Consider the following 21,656-nt stretch of genomic DNA (forward strand, 5'->3'; position numbering starts at 1 on the left):
GCGTGGCGGGGAATTTCATGCTTGCTTCTCCACAGATAACATAGAAGGAAAGTTTACGAAATTCAGAGAACTGAAGAATATGCAAATCAACACAGATACCACATCATCAGAAATTCGTCGTTCGACTTTGTTCTTTCAGTAGCGGTGCACTCCATGCTTTGGCAATTATGTTATTGTAATTACACAAGCAGATGTTCTTCCCACCGCCGATACAGTCAATTACAACAACTGGCCTTTTTTGTCTCAGATGCATTTTTAGAACAAGACATAAAAAGAAATGATACAGTGCTTGACAAAAAAAAAAAGAAAAGAAACACTGAAGCACCCAAAAGACATGATCGGATATCAATATAACTTCGTACATGTGATTAGTCAGTTCACAGTTTTTTTTACATTAATTTATCGTTTTCCATGGATCCCTTGGCGAGGAGTCTCTGGGATGTGGAAAGAGTGAAGTTTTTTTTTTTTTTTTTTTTTTTTTTTTTTTTTAACTCAGATACATGGATATTATACAATTCAAATGCAGGTAGAGTTATGAGCTCTAATCCTTGTGAATATATTTATCGATGGAGTGGAAGGAGTTGGCCAACAGGAAGTTCTTCAATTCACTCTGAAACAGATCTTTATCACTTACAAGACCTTTGATATGCTCTGGTAAGTTATTGAATATATGACTACCCATGTATTTGACTCCTTTTTCTACTAATGTTAAACTTTTATAGTCCTTACACAAATTGTTTATGGTTCTGGTATTATAACCATGTTTTGCACTAGCTTCTGTAAAAAGATACATGTTGGAAACGACAAAAGACATCAATGAGTATATGTACTGAAAAATAGTAATTAGAATACCAAGTTTCTCAAAGACGTCTCTGCGTGATAATCTAGGACTGACAGCAGATATATTTCTAATGACTCGTTTCTGAATTTTGAAAATGTTCTCTTTGTGGGAGGAGTTTCCCCAAAAGATGATTCCATAACTCATTAGTGAATGGAAGTAGGCTGAATAAACTAACTTCTTCATTTTTAAATCACCTATTTCTGCTATCGTGCGTACTGCAAATGTAGCTGAACTCTGGCGTTTCATTAAGTCTAATTTTCCAGTTTAGGTTGTGGTCAAATTGTAGCCATAAAAAGTTTGACAAGTCTACAGCTTTAATTTTGTGTTCATATAAGTTTCTTTGTTGCCAATTATGAGTTATGAGTTCTCAGTCAGCTCATCGCTGCGTAGTTTCACTCAGTGTCGAGCATTCGAGCATCGTTCGTACAGTCATCTTTGCGACTCGTTCTAGTGGTGTTTCTTCTGCAGCTTTGCATCAGAATGAGTGATGTTATGCGTAACAGTTTTTACGAACTTTTAAGTCAATAAGAAGAAGGACAATAATTTTTATGCAGGTGCTGAGCAATATAATATTCTGTAAAGTGAAGTGAAAAATGCAAAAATCGTTTCCAATAAAAAATCTGTTCACTGCAGACGTTTGAAGCTATATGATGTTCTCAACATCGGAGGTGAAGGGAAACTCATAGCACCAGCGTCTACTGGAAAAGAAGAAATTCGTTATTACGTTCGTTTTGATGATCTTTTTAACGTACTGCAAGAGACCCATTTGCTATAGACAATGGCGGTCGAACACGGATTATTGTGGAACTGAATCGTAAGTACAAGAATGTGACCGTTCAGTCAATCGTTACTTATTTGAGATTATGTGAACCATGTCATAAAAAGCAAAAAACACTGAAAAGGGGTGTTGTAGTGAAACCTGCCATACACAGTGAAATGAATTCGCGATGCCAAACTGACTTAATCGACATGCAGGCAAACCAAGACAATAAGTCGATGTTCATAATTGTATACCAAGATCATTTGACAAAATTTATTATCCTCCACGCACTAACTTCTAAAAGAGCTGATGAAATAGCAAGTAATCTTTTGGAAATTTTTATCACCTTTGTTGCCCCAAGTATCCTTCATTCTGATAATGATAGAGAGTTTTGTAACCAAGTCATTCAAAGGTTATGTGGGTTGTGGAGTGATATAAAGACAGTCCACGGGAAGCCGAGCCACAGTCAGTCTCAGGGATCAGTCGAAAGAGCAAATCAAGACATCGAAAATATGTTACCATCTTGGATGGAAACAAATGAAACATCAAAATGGTCTGAAGGGAAAAGGTTTGTGCAAGCAAAGAAAAATAGGGCTTATCATGAAGCGGTCGGATGTTCACCATATGAAGACATATCTGGGGTTCCAGTGAAAATGGGCATTGCGACCTCAGTTGTTCCACATGATTTAATAAAAAATATAAACATTGAAGAAGACTTGGGAACAATGTTAAACACCACCTCCAATGACTCACAGGAAACTCAAAATGACGGCCAAGGAATTGATGACAGTGAATCAATTACTGGAACAGAAGGAACAGAGGTAGAAAGTGCGGCTGCAGCAGGTGAAAAAGCACCAGAGACACAGGATTTGACAACAGTTAACAACGAGGCACCAGCACCAGCTGATGGTTGTGACGAGGCGCTGACAACTTCCAACAGTGTTAATGAAGTGAAACGGATCAGAAAAGCTGCCAAAGAAGGTCTTCAATTGCAGGCGAAGAAAATGAAAGCAGCCTCGTGTAACAAAATTCCAAAACCTTCAGTCCGACGGAATGTGAGAATTAAAGTACCGGATGTAGACAGGGGTAAAAATTGGTGCAAAATCTGTAATAGCAGTAGTGATAAATATTTAGGATGACGAATTTTATCAGCTTGGTACCAGAGCTGGTAAACTCAAGTCATTGTGCACTAGGAACCAATTTAAATTGTGCAAGGATAATTTTATCAACGTCGAAGAAGTAGCAAGAGAAGATGTTAGTCTATGGGAAGTGGCTGCCTAACAACCTTTTGTTGGAGGACAAGGGTTCAAAAAGGGCACTTGCTTAAAAAGGTGTTCAACTAAGAAATGTTTGTATAAATCGTCTTCCATATCATGTAATTCGAAATACCACAATGGTCAGCCTTGTTTTAAGAAAAATTAACGTTCATAAGGTAACATTTTTTACAACATTTTTCACTAATATGGAATTTTGCTCATTATAATCACATTGGAATACAAGAATGTTTAAAATACGTAAATTTACAGTAAATAGAAACTATTTCAATAAATTCCTAAGCGGATTTTTTAACTGAGTACTGTTGGTATGGATACATCCAAAGATTTACCAACATCTCTTGGGAAAAGTTCGAAATCTATGAATATAATAAGAAATTTCGGACTTTTACCACACCGTGTTGGTAAGTCTTAGGTTTCAGCAGTTAATTCTAGGATTCACCAATCATCTTACTTTTACCGTAACATTAACACTTTAATGGAAGATTACGCCACTTAACGAGAACATTATGATAGCCTTTTAAATTTTTAAATTCGGCCAATAATTATATGAGATACTGAATATAAAATTTTTTCTTGCCCCTTGAAGCTGTCGGATACGCAAGCTGCAACTCGGTTCTGGTTACTTTGGCCGTTTACTAAGGATCACTACTGGCCATTAAAATTGCTACACCAAGAAGAAATGAAGATGATAAACGGGTATTCATTGGACAAAAATATTATACTAGAACTGATATGTGATTGCATTTTCACGAAATCTGGGTGCATAGATCCTGAGAAATCAGTACCCAGAACAACCACCTCTGGCCGTAATAACGGCCTTGATACGCCTGGGCATTGAGTCAAACAGAGCTTGGATGGCGTGTACAGGTACAGCTGCCCTTGCAGCATCAACGTGATACCACAGTTCATCAAGAGTAGTGACTGGCGTATTGTGACTAGCCAGTTGCTCGGCCTCCATTGACCAGACGTTTTCAATTGATGAGAGGTCAGGAGAACGTGCTGGCCAGGTCAGCAGTCGAACATTTTCTGTGGCCAGAAAGGCCCGTACAGGACCTGCAACATGCGGTCGTGCATTATCCTACTGAAATGTAGGGTTTCGCAGGGATGGAATGAAGGGTAGAGCCACGGGTCGTAACACATCTGAAATGTAACGTCCACTGTTCAAAGTGCCGTCAATGCGAACAAGAGGTGACCGAGACGTGTAACCAATGGCACCCCATACCATCATGCCGGGTGATACGCCAGTATGGCGATGACGAATACACGCTTCCAATGTGCGATCACCGCGATGTCGCCAAACACGGATGCGACCATCATGATGCTGTAAACAGAACCTGAATTCACCCGAAAAAATGACGTTTTGCCATTCGTGCACCCAGGTTCGTCGTTGAGTACACCATCGCAGGCGCTCCTGTCTGTGATGCAACATCAAGGGTAACCGCAGCCATGGTCTCCGAGGTGATAGTCCATGTTGCTGTAAACGTCGTTGAACTGTTCGTGCAGATGGTTGTTGTCTTGCAAACGTCCCCATTTGTGGACTCGGGGATCGACACGTGGCTGCACGATCCATTACAGCCTGCGGATAAGATGCCTGTCATCTCGACTGCTAGTGATACGAGGCCGTTGGGATCCAGCACGGCGTTCTGTATTACCCTCTTGAACCCCTCCGATTCCATATTCTGCTAAAAGTAATTGAATCTCCACCAACGCGAGCAGCATAGTCGCGATAGGCTACAATCCGACCTTTATCAAAGTCGGAAACGTGATGGTACGCATTTCTCCTCCATACACGAGGCATCGCAACGACTTTTCACCAGGCAACGTCGATCAAATGGTGTTTGTGTATGAGAAATCGGTTGGAAACTTTCCTCATGTCAGCACGTTGAAGGTGTCGCCAAGCTTGTGTTAATGCTCTGAAAAGCTAATCATTTGCAAATCACAGCATCTTCTTCCTGTCGGTTAACGCCGGCCGAGGTGGCCGAGCGGTTCTACGCGCTACAGTCTGCAACCGCGCGAACGCTAGGTCGCAGGTTCGAATCCTGCCTCGGGCATGGATGTGTGTGATCTCCTTAGGTTAGGTAGGTTTAAGTTGTAGGGCACTGATGACCTGAGAAGTTAAGTCCCATAGTGCTCAGAGACATTTGACCTGTCGGTTAAATTTCGCGTCTGTAGTACGTCATCTTTCTGGTGTAGCAATTTTAATGGCCAATAGTGTATTTCAGTAAATTCCTAAGCTGATTTTTTTTAATGATTGCTGTTTTACCAGTTGGTATGGGTACATCCAAAGATTTACGAACGTCTCTTGGGAAAAGTTCGAAATCTATGAATATAATAAGAAATTTCGGACTTTTATCACACTGTGATGGTAAGTCTTAGGTTTCAGCAGTTAATTCTAGGATTTACCTATCATCTTACTTTTACAGTAACATTAACACTTTAATGGAAAATAACACCTCTTAACCTGCACATTATAATAGCCCTTTAAATTTTTAAATTCGCCCAATAATTATATGAGGAACAGAATATCAAATTTTTTGTTGCCCCGTGAAGCTGTCGGATACGCAACCTGCAACTCGTCTTTGGTTACTTTGGCCGTTTATTAATGTAGACGGCGCTAAGGAGGGGCAGCGTGGAACGTGTTGCTGACCTCAGTACTGCAGGACCTGCCTTTCGGCAGAACGCCTCACACAGAAAAGTGCTGGCGAAGGATGCGACTCCCTCCGCCTTGTCAGCGCTTCGACGTGTGGACGCACGGTGCCAGGCGGACGTATCGCCGCAGGCCTGCTAGCGGCTTATCGCTAAACAGGCGGTGCATGCTCGGGGCACTTAAAGGCTGCCGGCGTTTCGCCAGTTAGCGGTCGTCTGCCACGGACGGCGTGCAGTTCGGCGCTGTCGCCGCTTCGTGTCGCACGTCACCAACACTGCAGGCGCTCTGTCGTCACCATCTTCCGTTGTTTTCGGTGAGTGTACCGGTGTACCGCAAAAGCTGTGTTTTGTTTCACACTTCTCTAGGTTGATGCGATACCCCGCGAATTCTTCTCCTGTGCCAGGCTCGGGAAGACCTGTGAAGGGTCCACAATTGATACACCGAATGGCAGTCGGCCCTGAACATAAAGAAATGTAATGTAGTGCGCGTAGCTCCGACAGGTTTAAAGGCTATTTCGGGAGTACCCCAAGGAACTATTAAGGAGTCCTCACACGCTCAATATTTATTGAGCGATACTATTATGCAATAATATTGACCGTTGGAGAGCGGTAGCGACGGCTTGCGCAGTGTACTGAAGGATACTGCAGAGCTTTAAAAACATTGACGCCCTCTTAATACAGGGTGAGTCACTAACTGTTGCCACCTAGAATAACTTCGAAATTATGATAGTAGCCAAAAATTTTGCTGGACAAATGTTGCATGGGACAAAGGGGGCCATAATATGACATTCGTTTTTTGTTGTTAGGTGCGGTCGCTTCAGAGATGTGAAGGTCAACTTTGTTTTTTAAATGGGATGCTACAGTTTGGTACTTACTGTCTGATAGCGGCTATCGAGACAAATCCAATGATGTGTAACAGTAAGGTCTTTGCAGGTCAACGAAGGTCAGAAAGGTGGCATGAACGTCCATTTACAGTTGTTCGAAGTGATGACCATTAGTATCAAATGGTTCAAATGCCTCTGAGCACTATGGGACTTAATTTCTGAGGTCATCTGTCCCCTAGAACTTAGAACTACTTAAACCCAACTAACCTGAGCACGTCACACACATCCATGCGCGAGGCAGGATTCGAACCTGCGACCGCAACGGTCACGCGGTTCCAGACTGTAGCGCCTAGAACTGCTCGGCTGTTCCGGCCGGCCTGAACATTAGTATCAATGCAGTGCTGCAATCTTCTTATCATAGGTTTAGTGGTATTTCGCATCAATGCGAAACTTATCGAACCACATGCTCTGATAGTTCTCTCTCCTATATCTGCAAATAGTATTTCTCTGCCTCGTGATGACTGGGTGTTGTGTGCTATCCTTAGGTTAGTTAGGTTTAAGTAGCTCTGAGTTCTAGGGGACTGATGACCATAGATGTTAAGTCCCATAGTGCTCAGGGATTTTCTCTGCCTCGTGATGGCTGGGTGTTGTGTGCTGTCCTTAGGTTAGTTAGGTTTAAGTAGTTCTAAGTTCTAGGGGACTGATGACCATCGATGTTAAGTCCCTTAGTGCTCAGAGCCATTTGAACCATTTTGAACCCATAGTGCTCAGAGCCATTGAACCATTTTTTTTGCAAATAGTAAATATTCGCCCAATACGGCGTATCCATCTAACGTGCAATTGACATGTAAACACCATTCGACGGTTTCACAGTACAACACAAATAGGAACTGTAAGACTAGTATCGTCAACTCAAGGGAAAGTGAATCTACATCTACATCCATACTCCGCAAGCTACCCGACGGTGTGTGGCGGAGGGTTGAGTACCTCAATTGGTTCTCCCTTCTATTCCAGTCTCCTATCGTTTGTGGAAAGAAAGATTGTCGGTATGCCTCTGTGTGGGCTCTAATCTCTCTGATTTTATCCTCATGGTCTCTTCGCAAGATATACGTAGGAGGGAGCAATATACTGCTTGACTCCTCGGTGAAGGTATGTTCTCGAAACTTCAACAAAATCCCGTACCGAGCTACTGAGCGTCTCTCTTACAGAGTCTTCCACTGGAGCTTATCTATTATCTCTGTAACGCTTTCGCGATTGCTAAATGAAGAGCAAGTCGATACGGTGTTCATTTACGGAGAATGAGAGTTAGAGACTTACACGCTGAAAGATATCCTCTACGTACTCACCCAACACGTTGTACATTTAAATATGTGTATGGTAAATTGAGAGCAACTGGATATTTAACGCATCGGAAACATATCCGCCGAAGGAAAGTTGCTAACGAGGAAACGGAAATTGGTACTCTTGCCACTGTGGTTCGTGATCCTCTTGTTGGCTCGCGTCAAATCGCAAGGGAATCTGGCATGAGCCAGAATACTGTTGTTCGTTTTCTGCATCGCCATAAATATCATCCTTACCGTATCAGTCTCCAGCAAGAATTAACTGGTACGGATTGTATGCGTCGCATAGAAATGGTTCAAATGGCTCTAAGCACTATGGGACCTAACATCTGACGTCATCAGTCTCCTAAACTTAGAACTACTTAAACCTAACTAACCTAAGGACATCACACATATCCATGCCCGAGGCAGGATACGAACCTGCGACCGCAGAAGCAGCGCGGTTCCGGACTGAATCGCCTAGAACCACTCGACCACAGCGGCCGGTGTCGCATTGAATTCTGTCAATGGGCTCAACTTCAGATTCAGAGGGATGACAGATTTATTAATTTGATTTTCTTTACTGACGAGGCTACATTTGCGAAGCATGGAAATGTTAATTTGCATGACATGCATTACTGAGCAACTGAAAATCCATGGTGGCTCCGGGAAGTTGCACTCCAAAAACCGTGGTCGGTGAATTTATGGTGTGGGACTCTGGAGGACAGAATTACAGGCCTCTATTTCATCGAAGATAATCTCATTGGTAGGAAGTACACCAAAATCCTTCAAGAAACATTAGGTCTGTTACTGGAAGAAATACCTTTAGGAACAAGGAACAGAATGTGGTATCAACACGACGGTGCCAGGCACATTTTTTGCTGATGGCTAGAAATGAGTTGCAGAAACAATTCCCAAATCGTTGGATTGGACGGGGAGGAGATGTGTCGTGGCCGGCTCGTTCGCCAGACTTGACGTCTTTGGACTTTTTCTTATGGGTATTCGTAAAGGACATTGTTTATAAAGACGTTCCAACTACACCTGCAGATATGCGAGAGAGAATTGTCAGCGCATATGCTTCGATAAATGCCGATATGACAAGGAAAATCACTCAGTCCATGATAAGAAGATTGCAGCACTGCATTGATACTAAGCATCATGATACTTCGAACATCTTCTGTAAATGGACGTTAATGGCACCTTTGTGACCTTCATTGGTCTTCAAAGACCTTACTCTTACACATCATTGGATTCGTCCTGATAGCCGCTATCAAAAAACCAACGTCATATTATGGCCCCCGTTGTCCCATGCTACATTTGTCCCACAAACTTCTCAGCTCCTGTCATACTTTCGGAGATATTCTTGGTGGCAATAGTTAGTGACTCACCCTGTATATTAAGCAATATATTGCACGGCATAAGGGTGATATCGTGGAATACACAGCAGTTCCTGCCCAGACCTCCTGATTTTCGGACGTGCACACAACTGATACAGCAGCGCCGTACGGACATGAATACTTCAGGAAAGAGAGTTAAAAGGAATTCGTAATAACTGACGGAAAGTCATCCCGTAAAACAGAAGTAATATCTTGGATTCCCCAAGAAAGTGTAACAAGCCCTCTGCTGTTCCCTATCTGCATAGACGATTTAGGAGACAGCCATGGCAGCTCTGTTAGATTGATTACAGAGGATTCTGTCACTGGCCGTCTTAGAAAGACAACAGATGATCCAAGCCGTTTGCAAAATGATATAAAGAAGATATCTGTATGGTAAAAAAAGTGGCCAGTGACTCTAAATAATGGATTTTTTGAAGTCATCCAAAAAAAATGGCTCTGAGCACTATGGGACTTAACATCTTAGGTCATCAGTCCCCTAGAACTTAGAACTACTTAAACCTAATTAGCCTAAGGACATCACACTCATCCATGCCCGAGGCAGGATTCGAACCTCCGACCGTAGCAGTCCCGCGGTTCCGGACTGCAGCTCCTAGAACCGCACGGCCACAGCGGGCGGCTGAAGTCATACAAGTAAGTACTAAGAGGAGTCCGCTATCTTTCGGTTACACGATAAATCAACCAAATCTAAAGACTATAAATTCAACTAAATACTTAGATATTACAACTATAAATAACTTATATTGAAACGATCACATAGATAATGTTATGGGGAAGCAAAGCAAAGACTGCGATTCATTGGAAGAACTCTTATAAAATTCAACACTTCTACTACAGAGGCTGCTTACACTACGCATGTCTGTCCTCTTCTGGACTTTTGCTGTGCGGTGCGGGATTCGCATCGGATAGGGTTGACCGAGGACATCGAAACACTTCAAAGAAGGGTATGTCGTTTTGTATCATCGCGAAACAGGAGAAGGAGTGCCACGGATAAGATACACGAATTGGGACGGCAGTCATGAAAACAAAAGCATGACATCTTCTGAAATTTCAGTCACCAACTTTCTCCTCAGAATGCGAAGAGCCTCTATAAGTTGCTGAGTAGGTCATGTCCAAGCTCCGAGTATCGTGAAGGCATATCACATCCATTCGGTCCGAGGCTGGTAAACCACAGTGGTGTCCAAGCCAACATTCGTTTGAGGCAAATGTGCATTTTTATCTAACTTTGTGGCTGAAGGCACTTCCTGTCACCACAGTTAACCTAAGGGACGGAACTGGTGTGTGCAGAGTATCGTTCCACCAAAACTACGGTTCGGTCGTTTTGGTACAATACATAAATGACGCAGTAAATTGTAGGATTACCGGTAGTATTGTATGTTTGTTTGATTTGGGGAATGGGACCAAATACCAAGGTCATCGGCCTCATCAGATTAGGGAAGGATGGGGAAGGAGTTCGGCCATGCCCTTTAAAAGGAACCATCCCAGCATTTGAAGCGATTTGGCGATTTATGGAAATCAAACAAAACCTAAATCGGAATGGCAGGACCTGGGTTTGAACCGTCGTCCTCCCAAATGCGGGTCAAGTGTGCTAACCACTGCCGGCCGTGGTGGCCGTGCGGTTCTAGGCGCTTCAGTCTGGAACCGCGTGACCGCTACGGTCGCAGGTTCGAATCCTGCCTCGGGAATGGATGTGTGTGATGTCCTTAGGTTAGTTAGGTTTAAGTAGTTCTAAGTTCTAGGGGACTGATGACCACAGCAGTTAAGTCCCATAGTGCTCAGAGCCATTTGAACCATTTGCTAACCACTACGCCACTTCGCCCGGTCCCAGTAGCATTGGTTGGTAAGATTGGTAGGGAAAGAAATTAAACGAATGTATGTGAGAGAAACCGGGAGCCGACGACGTCTATCTACCTCTCTCTCTTTCCCTCTCTCTCTGTCTCTCTCTCTGTCTCTCTCCCACTCCCCTCCTTCTTTTTTGCTTATATTTAGAACCGCAAATCGTACAGTGTTAGTCCATTATGCATTCTATATCTTTAAAAAAGATAAATATTATTTTATAAGTAATAAAAATTTCTTTTGATGCAAGTACAGTTTGCATTTGCTTCTGCCTTTGTCCTGCATCAAGCGCAGGATCAAGTACGGATTTGGCATGATTAATTCTAAGGGGTGGACAGATACACTTCCTGCCACTACCCCATACCCCCCGGGATTGAATTAATGTACCTCAGCCGTCTGCGTCTAGTGTAAATCATGAAATATTGCGAATGTGTTGCAAATGTCAGCAAGTCATGTAACTGAGGCGGGACGTGGGAACTATCCCGGTATTCACCTAGTGGGATGTGGAAAACCGCCGAAAAACCACATCCTGGCTGACCGGCACACCAGCCCTCGTCGTTAATCGGCTGGCCGGATTCGATCAGGGGCTGGCGGGCCTACCTGAGTCCAGGAAGCAGCGCGTTACCGCTCTCGGCTACCCTGGCGGGTATTGATGCAAGTACAGTGTACATGCACAAACTTTATGTTATGTATATTATTAACGTTGCTTCTTGTACTCAATAGAACGTTCTTCATTACGACCAAATACAAGAGTTTTCTGTTGTTACTGACAAGTGCGAAAGTTGTTTATGAATAACAGAACATGTTTTTGTTTAAGTTCGATAAAGTGTTTAAGCGATGCCTGACATGTGTTTGTTTTGCATCCTTTTTTAGTTTTATATTTTTTTTAGAAAATTGCTTTTTTAGTGCTATGTTATAAATGTGTACTATTTTCATTTTTACAACATCAATCTGTTTCACGCTACAAATCAAAAATTTTCTAATAAAACATTGTCAGTTTCAGTTTTGCAACTGTGGAGAACAGAAATGTTCTTTAGCTTACGCGACCCTTTATTTGTCCCTACTGTTGTGGACTGTTCGCCGCTTTCACTTTCTAGGGGAATCTAATAGGACACTGATATCATATGCAACCAAAGCGATTGAAATGAGGAATCGCCCCATAAGTATGAAACACATGCAACACACAGGTAACGCCGTTAACTGACTGAAGCTACTAGGAAAACTAGCGTAGCTCATGCTCACTTGTCATAGTCTACAGAAGTCTCCAGACGAATGGCACAGTATCTTTGTAGTAGATTGACTGGAATAGTATCTTTACAGGTCAAAAGCTAAACACGCAGAACTGGTGTGTAACTCCCACATTTATTGGCTCGGATTTCCAGAAAGAATTATCACCAAACAGGAACTATTTTAATTACAATAACTCTACATTGTGCACATTAATTTTTACAGAGGTATACATTTTTAGAAACTTGAGAATTATAGTTACAAGAATATACTATTAGTTATTCAAATCTTATTCACTTTCATGAAAGAACGTTCTAGAATGCGAAGGCTTTTCTTAACAGTAAGCAACTTATTGTTGGAAATGGAAAATTTGTTTTTCAAAGATGAAGAAGAGGAGGTTTCTACTGAGGTATGGCAAGGCTAATCCAAACAACGTTCGCCTGTGTAGAAATTTTAGGCGGTACATATTTTGTAAGCATCAAATTTTATCGTATTTCTTTAAATAAAAAGTTTTAATAAAACTAATTAAACTTTTACGATCAGAAAACTCATAACTAAATACTGAGTAATGAAGTTTAATGTGAAACTTCTTTAATAAAATTTCGACAATTTTTGGACGATACAACTGTACAGAACGTATTTAACAGATAGTCCTGCTCTTTAATTACTCCCTTTATTTCAAAATACACGTGAGGATGACTCTTTATTACTAACGTTAAATATACGTCGTGTACTACAGATCGAAGGAAAAACTTACTTTTATTAGTTGCAACACATGGTAAAGAGAATAATTACTTATATGTGATCACATGTATCGCATAATTCAGTAAAGGGGTTAGTATCAAGAGGTTTGATAGGTAGTGTTATCGAATACCGTAATAATGTGAATATACCATCCTCCCTCCCGCCCTCCCCTTCCCCCCTGATACGCTTCAGCGTGCACCAAGCTCTATTAGTCATCATATGTTAACTGTTTGTGTATCTTATTTTACTATGTAGAGATTTGAAACCAGTCCAGTTTTAGCCTATAGGAACGAGGAAAACTTTAAATACCAGCAGGCTGGCCGATACATCAGCCAAATGCCATAACGTACCGTACTGTTCCTGTCTTGGTATATGTCACCTCCCTGGTTCGTAAGTCAGCCTTCTGCACGTTAAGCTGTACCAGGTCTTTGTTAAATACAGCTTTTCCTTACTCTGACGTACAGGGAGAACGTCAGTTTGTCAAATACTGCTAATTTTATGTTGTTTCCTTGCGTCTAACACTGCATAGCTGTCTCCGCTTTATGTTTCGCGGGAGATCGCAACATTAAAAGTAATAAGAAGCACTTTAGTAAAGTAATACGATTTAGTACCTGCTAGTGCTAAATAATGAGAGTGGTTTTGAAGCAGATGATAGCGTGCAAATTAGTGATAATGCGACTCCATTCTACAGACAATCTGCAAGCTCACTGTTAAGTAGCGATAAGCCATGCTACACTGCGGGCTCACTTCAAGGGCGGAGTGATAAGAGATAAACAAAGGAACGACAAGGTCGTAACTAGATCTGCATCTTATTCGGGATTCATTGCTGTCATTATCACTGGTAAGTGTCCAAACAACTCTGGGAGCACTTCTTAGCATTTCAAATTTAAATAGATTTATTTCTCTGTGAACAACTCTGATTTATAAGACATCGTCAATACATATATAACTGTAAAAGTAGTTTATATACAAGGATCATCAAAAAATTAAGCTTTTCCTTTTTTAAAATAAACATACACTCCTGGAAATGGAAAAAAGAACACATTGACACCGGTGTGTCAGACCCACCATACTTGCTCCGGACACTGCGAGAGGGCTGTACAAGCAATGATCACACGCACGGCACAGCGGACACACCAGGAACCGCGGTGTTGGCCGTCGAATGGCGCTAGCTGCGCAGCATTTGTGCACCGCCGCCGTCAGTGTCAGCCAGTTTGCCGTGGCATACGGAGCTCCATCGCAGTCTTTAACACTGGTAGCATGCCGCGACAGCGTGGACGTGAACCGTATGTGCAGTTGACGGACTTTGAGCGAGGGCGTATAGTGGGCATGCGGGAGGCCGGGTGGACGTACCGCCGAATTGCTCAACACGTGGGGCGTGAGGTCTCCACAGTACATCGATGTTATCGCCAGTGGTCGGCGGAAGGTGCACGTGCCCGTCGACCTGGGACCGGACCGCAGCGACGCACGGATGCACGCCAAGACCGTAGGATCCTACGCAGTGCCATAGGGGACCGCACCGCCACTTCCCAGCAAATTAGGGACACTGTTGCTCCTGGGGTATCGGCGAGGACCATTCGCAACCGTCTCCATGAAGCTGGGCTACGGTCCCGCACACCGTTAGGCCGTCTTCCGCTCACGCCCCAACATCGTGCAGCCCGCCTCCAGTGGTGTCGCGACAGGCGTGAATGGAGGGACGAATGGAGACGTGTCGTCTTCAGCGATGAGAGTCGCTTCTGCCTTGGTGCCAATGATGGTCGTATGCGTGTTTGGCGCCGTGCAGGTGAGCGCCACAATCAGGACTGCATACAACCGAGGCACACAGGGCCAACACCCGGCATCATGGTGTGGGGAGCGATCTCCTACACTGGCCGTACACCACTGGTGATCGTCGAGGGGACACTGAATAGTGCACGGTACATCCAAACCGTCATCGAACCCATCGTTCTACCATTCCTAGACCGGCAAGGGAACTTGCTGTTCCAACAGGACAATGCACGTCCGCATGTATCCCGTGCCACCCAACGTGCTCTAGAAGGTGTAAGTCAACTACCCTGGCCAGCAAGATCTCCGGATCTGTCCCCATTGAACATGTTTGGGACTGGATGAAGCATCGTCTCACGCGGTCTGCACGTCCAGCACGAACGCTGGTCCAACTGAGGCGCCAGGTGGAAATGGCATGGCAAGCCGTTCCACAGGACTACATCCAGCATCTCTACGATCGTCTCCACGGGAGAATAGCAGCCTGCATTGCTGCGAAAGGTGGATATACACTGTACTAGTGCCGACATTGTGCATGCTCTGTTGCCTGTGTCTATGTGCCTGTGGTTCTGTCAGTGTGATCATGTGATGTATCTGACCCCAGGAATGTGTCAATAAAGTTTCCCCTTCCTGGGACAATGAATTCACGGTGTTCTTATTTCAATTTCCAGGAGTGTATTTAGCCGGACATATAGGGCATCCGCTACAGAACTACGAAATAATAATCATACTCTATATGATCAAAAGTATCCGGGCACCTGCCTGAAAATGATTTACAAGTTCGTGGCGTCCTCCATCGGTAATTCTGGAATTCAGTATGGTGTTGGCCCACACTTAGCCCTGATGACAGCTTCCACTCTCGCAAGCATACGTTCAATCAGATGCTGGAAGTTTTCTTGGGGAATGGCAGCCCATTCTTCGCGGAGTGCAGCACTAAGGAGAGGTATGGATGTCGGTCGGTGAGGCCTGGTACGATGTCGGCGCTCCAAAACATCCCAGAGGTGTTCTGTACGATTCAGGTCAGGACTGTGTGCAAGCCAGTCCATTACAGGGATGATATTGTCGTGCAACCACTCCGCCAAAGGCCGTGCATTATGAACAGGTGCTCGATCGTGTTGAAAGATGCAATCGCCATCCCTGAATTGCTCTTCAACAGTGGGAAGCAAGAAGGTGATTCAAACATCAATGTAGGCCTGTGTTGTGATAACGCCACGCAAACAATAAGGGATGCAGGCCCCCTCCATGACAACCACAACCACACCACAACACCACTGCATTTTACTGTCGGGACTACACACGCTGGCAGATAACGTTCATTGGGCATTCGCCGTACCCACACCCTGCCATCGGATCGCTACATTGTGTACCGCGATTCGTCAATCCACACAACTTTTTGCCACTGTTTAATCGTCCAACGTTTACGCTCCTTACACCAAGCGAGTCATCGTTTGGCATTTACAGGTGTGATGCGTGGCTTAAGAGCAACCGCTCGACAATGAAATCCAAGTTTTCTCACGTCTCGCCTACATGCCATTGTACTTGCAGTGGATCCAGATGCATTTTGGAATTCCTGTGTTATGGTCTGGATAGATGTCTGCCTATTGCACATTACGACCCTCTTCAACTGTCGGGCCGGCCGCGGTGGTCTCGCGGTTCTAGGCGCGCAGTCCGGAACCGTGCGACTGCTACGGTCGCAGGTTCGAATCCTGCCTCGGGCATGGATGTGTGTGATGTCCTTAGGTTAGTTAGGTTTAAGTAGTTCTAAGTTCTAGGGGACTGATGACCACAGCAGTTGAGTCCCATAGTGCTCAGAGCCATTTGAACCATTTTTTTTCAACTGTCGGCGGTCTTTGTCAGTCAACAAACGAGGTCGGCCTGTGCGCTTTTGTGCTGTACGTGTCGATTCACGTTTCCACTTCACTATCACATCAGAAAAAGTGGACCTAGGGATGTTTAGAAGTGTGGAAATCTCGCGTACAGACATATGACACAAGTGACACCCAATGACCGTCCACTTCTGAAGTCCGTGAGTTCTGCGGAGCGCCCCATTCTGCTCTCTCACGATATCTGACTATTGAGGTCGCTGATGTGGAGTATCTGGCAGTAGGTGACAGCAGAATGCACCAAATATGAAAAACGTATGTTTTTGGGGGTATCCGGATACTTTTGATCACATAGTGTATGCCTGTTGGATAGGCCTTGACAGCTGTGAAAACCAAACAAGAAAATTAAACATGGTTTAAATGACTCTAAGCACTATGGGATTTAACACCTGAGGTCATCAGTCCCCTAGAACGTAGAACTACTTAAACCGAAGTAACCTAAGGACATCACACACGTGTATCCATGCCCGAGGCTGGATTCGAACCTGCGACCGTAGCAGCAGACCGGTTCCGGACTGAAGCGCCTAGAACCCTATGTAGGTGGGTGCCAATAGAATGTTTTCGCAATCGGAGGAGAAAACTGGTGATTGAAATTTCATGAGAAAATCCCGTCCCAACGGAAAATGCCTTTGTTGTAATGATTGACACTCCAATTGACGTATCATGTCTGTGACACTACCTCCCCTGTTTCGCGATAACACAAAACGAGCTGCCCCTTTTTTATACTTTTTCGATGTCATGCGCCAGTCCCGCCTGATGCGGATCCCACACCGCACAGCAATACTCCAGAATAGGGCGGACAAGCTTGGTGTAAGCAGTCTCTTTAGTAGACCTGTTGCACATTCTAAGTAATCGTTTAGCTGATTTCTTTTAGTACTCATGTGAATAACTTCACACTTTTCTTTATTGAGGGTCAATTGCCACTTTTCGCACCATACAGATGTCTTATCTAAATAATTTTGCAAGTCGTTTTGATCATTTGATGACTTTACAAGACGGTAGATGACAGCATCATCTGCAAACAATCTAAGACGGCTACTCAGATTGTCTCCTATGTCGTTAATATAGATCAGGAACACTAAAGGGCCTATAACACTTCCTTGGGGAACGCCGGATATTACTTCTGTTTTACTCGATACTTTCCATATATTACTACGAACTGTGACCTTTCTGACAGGAAATCACGAATACAGTCGCACAACTGAGGCGATACTCCGTAGGCACGCAGTTTGGTTAGAAGACGCTTGTGAGGAACGGTGTCGAAAGCCTTCCGGAAATCTAAAAATATAGAATCAATTTGACATCCCCTGTCGATAGCACGTATTACTTCATGAGTACAAAGAGCTAGTTGTGTTTCACAAGAATGATATTTTCTGAAACCGTGCTGACTATGTGTCAATAAATCGTTAGAATACCGTATATGTTCCAAAACCCTACTGCAAATCGACGTTAGTGATATAGGCCTGTAATTCAGCGGATTACTTCTATTTCCCCTTTTGGGTATTGGTGTGACTTGAGCAATTTTCCAGTCTTTAGGTACTGATCTTTCTGTGAGCGAGTGGTTGTAAATAATTGGTAAATATGGAGCTATTTTATCAGCATACTCTGAGAGGAACCTGAATGGTATACAATCTGGACCGGAGGCCTTGCCTTTATTAAGTGATTTAAGCTGCTTCGTTATTCCGAGGATATCTACTTCTATGTCTCTCATCTTGGCAGTTGTTCTTGATTGGAATTCAGGAATATTTACTTCGTCTTCTTTGGTGATGGAGTTTCGGAAAACCGTGTTTAATAACTCTGCTTTTGTGGCGCTGTCATCAGTGACTTGACCGTTGTTATCGCGCAATGAAGGTATTGATTGCGTCTTGCCACTGGTGTGCTTTATGTATGACCAGAATCTCTTTGGGTTTTCTGCCAGATTTCGAGAGAGAATTTCGTTGTGGAAATTATTAAAAGCATCTCGCATTGTAGTACGCGCCATATTTCGAACATCTGTAGAACTTTGTCAGTCTTGGGGAGCGAGGTAGTTCGCATCTGCTTCCAAGCTTCTGGCAGTTCAGACTCGTGCGTCAAATAAACCTGATATCAAACTTCCTGGCAGATTAAAATTGTGTGCCCGACCGAGACTCGAACTCGGGACCTTTGCCTTTCGCGGGCAAGTGCTCTACCAACTGAGCTACCGAAGCACGACTCACGACCGGTACTCACAGCTTTACTTCTGCCAGTACCTCGTCTCCTACCTTCCAACCTCATTCTGGAAACCTGATATCATTGCATCTATATATACATACAGTACTTACTCCACATACCATCATACGCTGCATAGTGGAGGATACGTTGTACCACTACCAGCCATTCCTTTTTTTTCCCCACTCGCAAATGGAGCGGCTGCCTATCTGCCTCTGTACAAGCCTTAATTTTTCTTACATTTTCTTTGCGGTTATTATGCGAAGTGTACGTTGGCGGTGGTAGTATCGTACTGCGGTCAGTCGCAAATGCTGGTTCCCCAAATTTTCTCAGCGGTATAATTGCCAACGCTTCCGTTCCCAGAGTCCAGTTAACTACACAGTTTTCTGGGTATGGTAGCGCGTCATATTGTAAAAAAAAAAAAACTACGACTGATGAGACCAACGTTTCGACCGTTAGAGCGGCCTTTTTCCGGCTCTACTGATACGGTACTATGCCAGAAAACTGTCATGTTAACGTTTCTCAGAAGTGTATCGCGGAAAGACCGTCGTCTTCCCTCCAGGGATTCTGAAACATCCCCTTTGAAAAGTTAATGATTACTGTGCTGGTAAACTTCTTACGTTATTTGATTTTCAAACAGCTGAGCAAAACTGAACGTACTCAGACATTTCTCCCTTTACTTATTCTGATCATCACTAAACTGACACAAAATATTATTTTTAGCGCAACGCAATCTGACTTTGAATAATCCCTACAAAAGAATGTCCCTGACTATCAATAACCTATAACTTTCTTGAATCACTTACCTCACAAAAATCTTCGTTACTCAAACTACTGCAATACAGCGTGCGCCAATACTGCCAGCTGAATAAAAGATTCTAACTACTGAAGGCACTAACTACTGATAGGCATAGTTAGCAAATGGAAGATTTTGATAGAGAACAAACAATGTATTTACCTTAATAATCACGATATCCAGTATTACAAATTTACTCTTTCTGGCGGACACACGTCCAGATCGTCCGCTCTTAAAATTCTGCCATCTCTCTCCCCACGTCCACCACCGCTGGCGGCTCACCTCCAACTGCGCAACGCTATGCGCTGTTCACATCTAACTGCCCAACACTACAATAGAGAATATTCCAACAATGCAAACCAGTCACAGACTTCACACAGCACAGTCAATGATTTTCATATAGAGCGCTACGTGGCGTTACCAACATAAAAACCTAAACAGCCTACTTACAATTACCATTTGAGTTCACGGAGCATTCCCGTGATACTCGCGTGTTGATCCAACCTGTTATTGTTGTTGTTGTGATCTTCAGTCCAAAGACTGTGAGCCAATCTACCGGTAACAAATCCAGCGGTTCGCCTCTGAACTGCTTCGTTGTCTTCCTTTAATCTCCCTGATGGGTATCGAAAACACTCGAGCAGAGCCCGAGAATGGGTCGCACTGGTGCTCAATACGCACCCTACTTGATAGATGAGCCACTCTTTCCTAGAATTCTCCCAATAAATTGAAGTCGACCACTGGCCTTCCCTATTATAGACCTTGCGCGCCCGTTTCATTTTGCAGCGTTACACCTAGGTATTTAATCGACATGACTGTGTCAAGAAGCATGTTTTCATTCTTGGTGACCCTCTTCGCTTACGTTCAGTTTCCCCTGTTAGTCCTACTCGGTCCCGCAACTTTAGCAACAGTCTACACATGTCAAAAAAAGTTTTGCATCACCCCGGTTCCCACAACTCCTGAAGATAGAGGTTGACTGTGGATATGGTATCACAGACAAATGCCTTTGACTGTTCAGAGATGTCACTAAGCCCACCCAAAGATATAAACAACCATGCATGAGCAGCGCCTATTAGACGGAGGGGGTCCTACAGTCGATCGCTTCCAGTCATTCTACCAGGAAGGAGGTACACGGCTCGTGTTTAGACGTTCAATACCGCGGTTCAATCGCGTCCGCGTTGTTACTTTGTGCCAGAAAGGGCTCTCAACAGCGAAAGTGTCTAGGCGTCTCGGAGTGAACCAAAGCGATGTTTTTCGGGCATGGAGGAGATACAGAGAGTCAGGAACTGTCGACAACATGCCTCGCTCAGGCCGCCCAAGGGCTACTACTGCAGTACATGACCGCTATCTACAGATTATAGCTCTGAGGAAACCTGAAAGCAACGCCACCATGTTGAATAATGCTCTTCGTGCAGCCACAGGACGTCGTGTTACGACTCAAACTGTGCGCAATAGGTTGCATGCTGCGCAACTTCACTCCGACGTCCATGGCGAAGTCCATCTTTGCAAACACTACACCATGCAGCGCGGTACAGATGGGCCCAACAACATGCCCAATGGACTGCTCAGGACTGGCATCACGTTCTCTTCACCAATGAGTATCGCATATGCCTTCAACCAGACGATCGTCGGAGGCGTGTTTGAAGGCAACCCGGTCAGGCTGAACGCAATAGACACACTGTCCAGTGAGTGCAGCAAGGTGGAGATTCCCTGATATTTTGGGGTGGCATTATGTGGGACCGATGTACGGCTCTGGTGGTCATGGAAGACGCCGTAACGCCTGTACGATACTTGAAGGCTGAATGCCTTAGATACACTGTCCAGCGACAGCAGCAAGGTGGAGGTTCCGTGCTGTTTTGGGGTGGCATTATGTGGGGCCGACGTACGCCGCTGGTGGTCACGGAAGGTGCCGTAATGGCTGAACGGTACGTGAATGCCATCCTCCGACCGATAGTACAACCACATCGGCAGCATATTGGCGAGGCATTCGTGTTCATGAACGACAATTCGCATCCCCAGCGTGGATGACTTCCTTCAGGATAACGAAATCGCTCGACTAGAATGCTCAGCATGTTCTCCAGACATGAACCCTATCGGACATTCTTGCGATGGATTGAAAAAGGCTGTGTCGGCCGATGTGGCCGAGCGGTTCTAGGCGCTTCAG

General features: G+C 44.2%; 1 protein-coding gene across 3 annotated transcripts in view; it reads left to right on the forward strand.

The window, feature by feature from the left end:
• Nucleotides 1-21,656, forward strand: part of LOC126419007 (scoloptoxin SSD14-like) — a 489,031-nt gene that overhangs the window by 243,843 nt on the left and 223,532 nt on the right. The window contains exon 1 of one of the 3 annotated variants that reach the window (XM_050086063.1): nucleotides 5,733-5,838. The exons of the other annotated variants lie outside the window; for them this stretch is intronic. The gene's annotated coding sequence lies outside the window, so the exon portion shown is untranslated. Of the gene's footprint in view, nucleotides 1-5,732; nucleotides 5,839-21,656 lie in introns of those variants that run through there. 3 annotated transcript variants of the gene reach the window in all.

The sequence above is a fragment of the Schistocerca serialis genome, chromosome 1, assembly GCF_023864345.2.
Source record: "Schistocerca serialis cubense isolate TAMUIC-IGC-003099 chromosome 1, iqSchSeri2.2, whole genome shotgun sequence".
NCBI classification, from domain to species: Eukaryota; Metazoa; Arthropoda; class Insecta; order Orthoptera; family Acrididae; genus Schistocerca; species Schistocerca serialis.